Source organism: Limulus polyphemus, unplaced genomic scaffold (assembly GCF_000517525.1).
Source record: "Limulus polyphemus unplaced genomic scaffold, Limulus_polyphemus-2.1.2 Scaffold1638, whole genome shotgun sequence".
NCBI classification, from domain to species: domain Eukaryota; kingdom Metazoa; phylum Arthropoda; class Merostomata; order Xiphosura; family Limulidae; genus Limulus; species Limulus polyphemus.
The window spans coordinates 115,383-125,140 of record NW_013667248.1 but is presented as its reverse complement, the minus strand read 5'-3'; the positions used below and the strand labels follow the sequence as shown (position 1 = coordinate 125,140).

Genomic DNA, 9,758 nt, shown 5'->3' with positions numbered 1-9,758 from the left:
TTACACTTCCCTCTTTTATATACCAGCGTACCTTATTTCTAGTAAGAACTTGAACATTCGCCAAAGTACATGATAGTTCTAGAAACGTTACGTCACGGTGGTCATGTGACTCGCTGACGCAACACTATAATATTACAAGAAGACAGCAACGAATGGCATACTCATTAACCACATTTATACCTTTCTGTTGGAACTCAGTATTTATGAATACTGCACATGTGATACAATTCACTTTTGTTTTGTGAAGCTGATTAATATCGCTCCTATAGATCTTATTTGACTTATGTATACATTTATAGCCAAAGAGATAGAAATATATGCTCTCGTTTCTTCTTGTTGTGGTTTGTTATTGAGCAAAGTAACATTGGGCTATACGTTATGTCCACCGCGGGGAATTGAACCCACTGGGGGACAGAAATATGATAAAGCCTGTTCCAAAACAGATATTACTAATATATGACTAAAATTCGAATAAGCATGATTTTTACAGTAAAAAATTGTAGCACTGCACACTTCATTTTTCTTTCCATGTTATATTTACATTAGTTGTAGGTGAATATATTTTTATCTTTACTTGCATTTTCTTATTCTTGTCAAAATGGTTTAAAGTCATCATAATGCCAACGAACTGACTATTTTGCTTATCATGAATATGTATTTAAATTTCCTTTAATTGGGGGATTTTGATAAATAGTAGACTAGATAATTCTTATAACTTGAAATAAAATTAGGCCTAATTCAGGTTTTGGAATCGAAGAAAATCGGAAGGTGGCGTCATGCTTGAAAATTGAGGTTTTTACATTTTACAGGTTGTGATCGTATATAGATTAAATTCAGTTTAACTCGCACGTAATTAACGTATGCAACGTGTAATTCTAAGACAAGGTTAGTATAAATAAAAATAGTAATAACATTATTGTGATTATTGACAAGCTACAGTGAAAACACAACAACAACAAAACTGAATTTTGAAAAAAAGTGTAATAAATATTCTAGCCTAGGATTAGCAATACCGAATAGGATTGCGAATGCGAGAATTAATGTTAATAATGTAATGTCGTTAAACGTAAGTAGGTTAAATTTAATATAAGTTATAACAATATGAAATTTAACATTTAGAAGACAACAAAGGATCTGTTGTCGATCCATCTAGTCTGTCCCATCTATTAAGTTAATATTTAATTTATCAAAGTATACCTATACACTTCTAAAATCAGTAATTTTAAAGTAAATGTACTGCATCTGCCAAATCTGAAGGCAACTCATTCCAAAGACCAACTACCCTGTTACTGTTAGAAAAATAAAACTTACTTCCCAGAAGATGACTCCTGCCAAAATTTGTCTCCTAGTCCTACAATTGTACTAATACCATTCTCACAATTAAATATGGAAAAAATAATAATGCTTTGACACTATCAGTTCCCTTAATAATCTTAATCAGATCCACTCTTAAATTCTTTTTTTTTCAAGAGAAATCAATTTTAGAGATATTAACATGTCCTCAGTGATACCTTTCCATCAGAGATGTCATTTTGGTATACCTCTCTGAACCCTTTCCAACAATTTGATGTTCTTTCTAATGTTAGTAGCCAAAGACTGAACACAGTACTCCAAATGTGGCCTAAAAATGACTTGTACAGTGGAATTATAATCACAGTAGACTTGTATTCAGTATTTCTTTATACCCAACTTAAAATCCTATTTGCATTACAACTTGCAACTGCATGGGTAACTTAAGAGATTGATCAACCAGAACACCAAGATCCTTTTTTTACCATAACACCTATTGAAATTATAAACTATGGTAACCCAAGTGCATTACCTTGCATTTATTATAATTAGAAGTCATTTGTCATTTATTTGTTCAACTCGCTAATTAACCTGAATTTTTTTGTAAAGCAGCAACAGCATCCTCAAAGCCAGTATCATCCAAGACCATTAACTATTCCTTCATCTATCATTGGTGTAAATCAAAAAAAGCAAAGGTCCTAACATTGAGCCCTGAGGCACCTCATTTGTGACATTAGTCAATTTTAATTGAACAATGTATGTTAAACATTGTTTTCTTCCATCCAGCCATTTTTCTGTCCAATGAACAAACTTATCCCCATACCTCTGGAGTTAAATTTTTAACAAGTCTTATATGTGGTACCTTATAAAATGCATTCTGAAAATCTAGGTGTACCAAATCCAAACCCTTATCCTCACTTACATAAGCAGTAACCTATTTAAGACTGTCGTAAGATTACTAAGGCAAGATCTTCTTGTGAAACCAAATTTACTGTTCAACAAAATTTTTAACTTTGTATGAAGTAACTTTGTAAAGATTCTTTTATTTAACACTCTAGGTTTTCCCACTAAAATAAGACCAATTGGCCTACAATTTGCAGGAAAACTTAATCATTTCCTTTAAAAATAGAAGTAACATTTCCAAACTTTTCAGTTCTAAGGCACTTGTCCACTGTCTAATGACATACCATAAGTGAAGGAGAGAGATTTGCACATCTTATCTTTGACCTTTATTAAACCCTTGAAGAAAACCTTAAAAGTCTAATCCTGGTTCTTTATGTTTAATCTTTCAGTTTACCTACTCGCTTAATCCTGTTCCTACCAAGTGATGCATAAAGACTCTTTCTCTCTACTTGCCACTACGGAATTAATATCTACATGATTCAAGTCAATTCAAATAATGTTCAGAGTCAGGAATATTGCTAATATCTTCTCTAAAATAAAGGAGAATAAAACGTTTTAAGTTGAGCCTTCAAATTGTATTCACAAAAATCTTACCATCAGCATCCTTTTAGGGCTCAATCTCAATTTTAACATTTTCTTGCTTTTAATATACTTAATTCCAAACACTATCAGCCAACTGTTTCATATAGGCCTTTTTTGGTTTTTTATCTGTTGTTTTGTAGATTAACTTCATTTTTTTCCAAGAGTTCTGTAAGTTTTCTAACCTCTTTGTCAAAAACTTTAAATTATTGCATTTATTCTTGATTTTTTCTTTTGTGTCTTTTGGTAAATCAATTAGGTTTGACCTTTGTGTTTTCCTTTCCTGTTTTTAGAAACATGTATTATCATAAATTAAAGCAATTTGTTTTTTTAAAACTTGACACATCTGTTTCACATCACCTTTTATCTCATCATCATCATCATAATTCACTAATGATAAATCTTGTCTCATGGCAGGGTATTATCCATGGTTTGAAAATTGCTCATCCAACTTTGTTAAAGAAGTGAAGTGTGGAAAGCACAAACCTGAGATGCAATCTGGTATATTTCTGAAAAGGATGCAATAAAATTTTTAAAAATTTGATTTCATTTTAAGTTGGAAATTACTATTTAACTCAATCATCGTCAAAATACCATTTGATACTATGAATGCTGAAATACCTACATTCAAAGTATGGATTAAAATAGATGATTGTAAACAGTACATGAGGGAACAATCGAAAGAATCAAGTACTGTATTAAATGGTGAAACACAAAAAGTACCATTTGCTATGTTGTAGACAAATTTATTTTAGTTTTACAGAAATTAATGTTTTTACTCATCTTGTCATCTTCATATTCAGGTTTTTGTCCATTCAAAAAATGGATGAATAAGTTGGTGACTTTAAGCTTATCTCAAGGCCTCAGAATTGGCTTTCTGAAAGTGAGGAACTAAAATTTCATTTATTTTTATGTCAACTTGTAGCAAAGCAAACCTAATTTTGCAAGGACCACTCTTCCCCAAATATTCTCTTACTTCAACTCTTGGAGTTATATCCATAGTGGTTAACAATGAATCTAAAATGGCATCTACTCTAGTTGGCTTTCTGACTATTTAGTGTAGAAAATCATCCAGAGTCACTTCAGGAAATTTTGATTTGATTTTTACAATCCCAAACAATGTGTGTAAAAGTAAAATCTCTGATGGTTATTGCATCATTATTCTTATTAGAAATAACTCTGATCTCATTACACATTTTATGAGAGACATGAACTACCTCATCAGGTGGCTGATATTAATTGCCAATTTCAAAATGTCTGCCATTGAAATTCCTAATAGTAACCTATATTCAGTATATTCAGCCTCTTGAATACAAGATTTAGTCTTAAACCCTAATAGTTTGTAGTTCATCCCTTGCATAAACTTGATAAATAACCACCACAATTTCACTTTTAATATCTTTCCCTAGTAAATAACTGTCAGAATTTATAATATAATTCTCCACCATTTGTCAGAATAAAAAAGGCTTTTACTTTTACTTCTTAATAGTATAAATATATATGGTGTTGTTTTTGGTCTTGTACATTAGGTGTCTGTGAGTTGTTGGCGATAAATTCAACGATAAATAAACAGCATGCACTTTACTTGTTTCAAAATAATATATATATTCAGAACAAGTTAAACATATGTACAGCAAATTATTCACACTATAGAGATTACAGGCATATCATAAACACTATATATATATATAATTCTCTTCTTGTCAAAAGTCCACTGTCCAGTTACTTTAGAATTTCAGTTGACAAGCCAAACTATTTTCTCTATTAATATTGCAGTAGTATTCCCTGTGAGATTCACTTACAGTTGTGGCATGAGTTACCATAATTGTTTGGTTTTCCTTCTTCTGTTTCTTTTACCAAAGTGCACTCAGGCTGATTCAATTACTTTAGAACCATGCATTGATGGAATAAATTATTTTTCTTATCTTTCTTTCTACTGTTAGTCTTACTCTAACATTAAATGTTAGGCCTATGTCAATCGTTAGGCCTATCACTTTTATGGTAGTTAACTCTTCCCTTTGTAACTTTACTTTCTTCTGCTATTGTGTCTGCTGCTTCTCGCTCATCTCACGCTATTTATATCTTTTATCACCTAATTGTTTGTCCGCCTTCTATATTCTCAATGTCAATATATTGCATGTGATGTTCATCAATGTCAACCTCAATGAATTAATAACAAAACCTCCTACAGTCATCTGCTTTTAACTCTTATTATAACAAAACTAAACAATAATAAAATAATCACTCACAAAAATAAATAAATCAATAACATCTAAACTAAACAGTCTTTTATATCGTGACAGTAACTTATAACCTGTATTGAGATCACTTCTCCTCCACATAGTAAAATTATCAAACTAAAATGTTGCCACTGACAGGAGCATATACATATACATGTAGTGCCTATCCATCAATTGTTGAAGTAATTCTTAATTGCACATACCTTAACATCAGATAAGCCATTCTGTAAGTTTATACAAACTCTTAACATTTAACTGAAAAAAAATAATTCTGACAAAAACATATCTAGTTTTAGTCTTCTAAAGCTTAAGCCTGTTACTTATAATATCCAGGGTTTTATTTCTATTCTTTTCACTACCCTTTGGGAGACTTCTCAAACTCCTAATAAACATGAACACCAGAAACAAGCTTTCTCTAATTATTGAATGCACATATGGAGGTGTAGGAAGCAAATATTAGCAGGTTATTGTCGTATGTGTATCGAAAAATAAGAACGCATCACTTATGTATAGATATTTAGTAAAACTCAGTTGAACAATGTTGAAAAAGTATAAAATTATTGAGGGCACCAGAACTTACAAAAAAAAATTTTAGTAAACATACCAAAAAAAAAAATTAAAAAATTTATTACTGATACATATAGCTTAACCTTAGAATTTCTGAAGGGATTCTTTGGCTTCTTTAATATGTTTTGTTGGCAATTTACTTGTGTATGTACTAGTTGCTTATGGGTCCATGATTGTTAATTGCAGGGTTCTTAGTGACATATGAATTATACAGAAATTATATATGAAAAGTATGGAGTATTTTGTTCAGCCTTGGACTCCTTACCGTTGAATTTACCTCATCTCACGTGTATAGCTGTACTCATTCAGTGCTGCCCTCAATATCCCAATAAATTATTTTGCATTCCACAAGCCTTGACCTTCCACAATCAGCATGGTTCAACTTTACCTCACTTGTATATCATCATGTGACACATTCTCCTGACATGACTCCCTCTATTTGATTGTACCAATCTATCACTTCTTGTTAGGCAGTGGTTGAGTGCAGACATTTTTCTCGTGAGCTTTTCGCATGTCGATTTCTTTCTCTTTTTTTGTGAAGTAGTAATTTACGTGGTTTGTTTATTAGCTTCATGATTTAAAGTGAATTTCAAAGTTTTTGTTTTACAATTTCTGATACTATTACCCCTACTTCGAATGCCATTACCTTTTTCAGGTCTGGGAGTCTTGACGAAGGATTTTTCGGCTCTCAATTGTCAGGAGATTGATTGTTATTTCTGATACTATTACCCCTACTTCGAATGCCATTACCTTTTTTCAGGTCTGGGGGGGTCTCGGCGAAGAATTTTTTGGCTCTCAATTGTCAGGAGATTGATTGTTATCTGAGTTGTCCTTTTTCTCCAGATAATGTTTGGGTTCCTCCTGTATTTTCTGAACCTGTTCATGATGAGGAAGATTTTGGTAGTTTTGTTTTCCTTCTCCACTCTATGCCTTGCCTTCCCATCCCATGCATCTCCTACAAAATGTATTAGGCCTAACTCTCTTTTTGGATATGCTTTCTCAGGTGTGTTTTCACAGGATACTGTTTCTTTTTTAATATAACACCTGTTATTGGAGTCTGTTGTTTCCTTCCTTCCCCTGACATCTGGGCTCATGATATGAGCATTTTGTTTCTCGATTGAGGGATGGTGTTAGCTGATCAACTCTTTCTTGACTCTCAACAGCTTATGTCATTTTTGCTTATGTAGGGGGCTGTTTCTGATAATACTATCTTTTTCTCCCACATCCATTTTCCCACCTTCGTCTTACCTTAACAACTCTCCTGCAGTACTTGTCCAACATCATCTCCTTTCTGAGACTCTCCACCGATCTCTTGAGGGTTTTTTGAGGGATACATTTTTCCTCCTTACTCCTCATTGACGCTGTTGTTCTCTTTAGCCCTATCCCTTCACACGTGGTTTTGTTGCTCTTAGGATCTTATTGGGAAGGGCACTTGTCTTTTCTCAGGTTCATCTACCTTCTCATTATCTTTGTGACTTCCAGATGGCTTCTTTTTCATCTGTTTGTTTTGGAGATTTTCCCGAGACTGTGAATTCATGTGTGGACTCTGCTATTAGGCACCTTCTTTTTTTCCTGGAGTCACACCTCCATAATCCATTGGAGGAAACTATTTAGCCAGGCATATGGCCTCCAACTCATATGTTCATCTCCCACTACCTTCATTGGGTAGCTGTTTCTTCCTAATCAAGGTATCACCTTCTGACTGCTACCATCCTTCAAACTTCAGTGTGTCTATGACTGGGTAAGTTATCTTTTCTATATTTTTTTTCCTCAAGGGGCATGTAACACTTAGGATTCATATCCCGCTCAGTGACGAACATTGCCTTTCCAGATATCTCTCCTATATCTCAAATCTGCACTGTATGGCCATGATAAATACCCAGGCCTATAATGCACACTGTTGAGATGGAGTGATACACATGATTGCTGTTAGGTTTTTCTTTGCAATATATTTGCTTTATCAATATTCCCATTCTGGACTGGACTAACCCATGGACTTACATGGGTAAAGCAGAAGGGGATAGCTGCCCATCACTGCTGTCCCTTTGATTGAATAAATCAGGGGCAGTCTGCTTTCCAAAATAGGGTTTTCATGGTTACCTATTACACTGTCTCCAGTGTTGGCGTTCCTTCAGACTTTCCACCACAATTAATCTCCCTTGTTCTTCTAGTGGAGTGCAGGAGTCCTTGCCACTTTTTAGTTCTGAGCTGTTGGGGTGGTGGACAGTGGATGACCCCTCCTGAAGGTGTTCACTTCCATTCAGTAGAGAGAAGGGTGATGGTGTTCTGCTGGTGTAGATGGCATGCAATCCTCCCATCATGCACTCAACCTCTGTGCAGTGGTTCCAAGAGAGTGAGGTTACTTATATTTTCTAGACTTGATCCACTTTCACGAGATGGGACCTGGAGGGCTCAATTTTAAGGAAATTTCCAGGTTGTCCTGATGTTATCCAGCTTCCCAGATTGTTGAATTTATTGGCCTGTCTGTCTGTTCCTTATATACTTTGACAGTGTACATAGGAATGATCTTCTTTATAATTACCATGCAGTTAATACTTACCCTTCTTTCCATTTTCACTAACAACTTTTATCTAAAATCTTTTGCAGCTTCTTTTCTAAATCAACTATTAAAGCTTTCATCAACGTAATGTAAGTTGTTCAAATTCTGTCTGCCAGAGGTCAGCCCTGGTAAATCCTCAATCTCACTGTATGAGTTAAACAAACTAGGTGAAAACACACAATCCATATTTCCATCATCTTCAAGTTATTGAAAATGGTTACTAACTGCATCTGTATACCTTTCTTTAATCAGATATTTTTTCATTATGATTATATAATTGAGCTTCTTTGTTACTTTTGGCTTCTTAAATTTCTTCAACCTTATCTTAATGGTGCATACTACGGGGACGTGGTTTCTTCAGCTATAAGCTCCTGGAACCTTCTCTTTGTAGTGACATAATCAGTTTGGTTTCTAACTTTATCTCCAGGATTGTTCTATGTATACCTTCTTAGGTGGTGCTCAAGCCATGTGTTCATAATGACTTGATCATTTGCAGCACACCAATTATTCTATTTCTGTCCTCTTTCAAATTTGTCTCCAAGTCCATGCAGTCCAACAGTATTATCCACTCACTCACAACCAACTTTTGCATCACTGTGACTATTTCTTGAGATTGGTATTGGTTTTTCACTTTATCAAGGTCTTCATAGAAATTATCAATATCCTCTTTCTCATTTTCAGCAGTCGGAGCGTAGACTTGAATTACTAAAATGTTGAAAGGTTTAGCCTTTATTTTAACAAGCATAACTCTATCAGATATTGCCCAAAATCAGCCCAATTCTTCTTTTGTGCATCTGACTTCCTAAATAAATGATCTTCATATTTTCTGAAACAATAGTTCCAGCATCTTTCAACGTGTTTCACAAAGACCTAGAATATTAATCTTTAATCTATTCATCTCATGCTTAACATTAAACAGTTTTCCATTTTGATGTAGAGTCCTCACATTGCCACTTTGACTGCTCTCTTCTGGGTGTGAACAATAGCATGAGTCACCTGTCACACATGACTTACCTTACTGCTCCCCACTTGTATCAGGGACCCCCCTTTATGCCATTGTGGTTTTTCTTTTATTTGTGAATGACCATATATTATGCTTGGCAGTAGGTTGCCATTTCTTTCTGCAAGTTGCAGTGCTCAACTAACTTGAGCGGGTCTCCTCTATTATTGTCCCAGTGACTTCAAATGTAACCCTGATAATGGATGCTATGCCTTGCCTATGGGCAGCCCAGAAACTACTTGTCTCACTGATACACTGAAAGTTGATTGTTCTACTGCTAGATGCAGTATAATGTTATACCTAGGAATATTGTACTAAAACTACTGAATTTTTGTTTATGAAAACAAACATATTATTTCATGATATTTTCAAACAAGAAATTGTTATATAACATTTATAAACTTTATTATCGAAAATAAAATATTTAAAAGAGCATATCTAGTTTCAGTTGTAGGTCTACTTCATGTGTCAGTTAGTTGAAATTATCTTTCTCATGAACATTCTAATTTCCAAATATGAAAAAATTGATTCTGTAACAATTCTATGTTGTAAGAGCGGCAGGTGTCCTAATCAATACTAACTGTGCTGAAAACAAATCGCAAACATATTAATTATAGTA

The 9,758-nt window shown here is 34.0% G+C and overlaps 1 protein-coding gene across 1 annotated transcript in view; it reads left to right on the top strand.

Moving 5' to 3' along the window:
- The first annotated feature begins 789 nt into the window (after positions 1-789).
- The window catches only part of LOC106464394 (terminal uridylyltransferase 4-like), a 102,963-nt gene continuing 93,994 nt past the window's right edge, over positions 790-9,758 (top strand). The window contains exon 1 of the mRNA XM_013924525.2: positions 790-885. The gene's annotated coding sequence lies outside the window, so the exon portion shown is untranslated. The remainder of the gene's footprint in view (positions 886-9,758) is intronic.